The sequence below is a fragment of the Electrona antarctica genome (genome assembly GCF_951216825.1).
Source record: "Electrona antarctica genome assembly, chromosome: 13".
Classification (NCBI taxonomy): domain Eukaryota; kingdom Metazoa; phylum Chordata; class Actinopteri; order Myctophiformes; family Myctophidae; genus Electrona; species Electrona antarctica.
In genome coordinates, this window is record NC_136794.1 from 12,610,104 (window position 1) to 12,611,730 (window position 1,627).

The window sequence follows — 1,627 nt, forward strand, 5'->3', positions numbered from 1 at the left end:
TCCGAGTTTCCGCCTCCCTTTAACCATGTAAACCCTGCCATCCCTATTCTAGGCAAGTCATAACAGCTTAACATTCATTGAAAATAGACGATCTACAATAAGGTTATTTTCAGAAAAGTTTGGTGTGACTCGGGTGAAAAACTGAGAGGGCCAAGTACAGTCCTTGGGGACCCTGGTCAACTAAGTAATTGGTTAAAGAGATTATTACAAACTTGCATGGTCATATTACTGTATAACAGGCTCGACAAACAGTCAAGGTTCTTAGTTCAAAGTACTCTTATTTCCACGCAACATTTCACTGCTTACCATGCCTAAATTTGCCATGTGGTTACCGTACTGAAACCACATGGTAATGTGGAGTAAAAAATAAGAATATAATGAGCTCTGTCTCGATGGCTGATTTATTCTCACAATGCACAGAAGGTGTGTATTCACCAGGTGTAACTGCTTAAAATATCCATCACCCACAGCTATTATATAATATATAATAGCTGTGGGTGATGGATATTTTTCTTAATTTCCTGAAAAATATATTTTTTTAATTTCCTGAAAAATGAACATTTTGGAGTTATGAGGTTATGAGCAGAGATATATTATTACATTATATTCCACTAGAATATCAAATTGGTAAGTATGACATTTGTGCAACATTACATTTTGGAGTATGAAATTAGATTTTCTCCTGACATTTCACTGGGAAACTGACTTGATGAAAGCTCCAAATGTCTGTTGATAACCATGACAAATGCAAAAAGGAAATAGAAATGTCACATTCTTGTAATCACAAACCGTTGAGTTGTTCTATTGTTTGCTCTCTTAAAGGTTCTATGAACTCATCTGTGTTTTCTTGCTTTGGGGAAAACTGCTCTCTCATGCCGTTTTAGGGTGGATTTCTCCACCAAAAGCGTTTGTAAGGAATTACTTTTAATTGCCTGCGTTTTACTACTGCAGAGATACACAAGCCTCCTAAAACATAAACAAGCTGTCACTCCACCAGTGCATGGTGACAGACAGACTCTCCTCTTTCATGTATACTTAAAAATCAGTGTTAATTTAACTCAACATTTAGCTCTGTAGGCCTACAGGTGCGAAGGGAAACACAAAATAGACTACACAGCCATATAACCTACTTTGTCTTAACAACAGTGCTACAGTTCGTATATGCCCCGTTACAGCCGCACAACACTTCCATTGTTTCTGTGGATTAGATGGTTTTCCACACATGCACACACGTATATAATTAGGTAATATGTTCCGTACAATAGCCAGTGCCTGTCAGCGTATGGCTCTGTGTGTTGTGAATGAATGGAGGTGTCTGTCTGACGCGCAGGGAGGGGGAAGAAGAAGAAAGCCATGGAGGAGGAGGAGGGAAGGAAAGCCTAATTGCAGGCTGTAGTAGTGATACAGGAGCTGAGGAATGTGTCAGAGAAGCAGATCCCAAGCAGATCTCTGATCTGCTGGAGACTGTTGACAGACACATAACGAGACGTTGCCGGGCCAACCATACAAGGAGAGATGTTCAACTTGTGGGTGTCCGGACTGGAGTGAAGTCATTTCCAGTAGGCATTAAATGAGAGGATATGTGGGGGTGTGAAAAGAGATTAGTGCGAATTATGGTGCCTAGCTG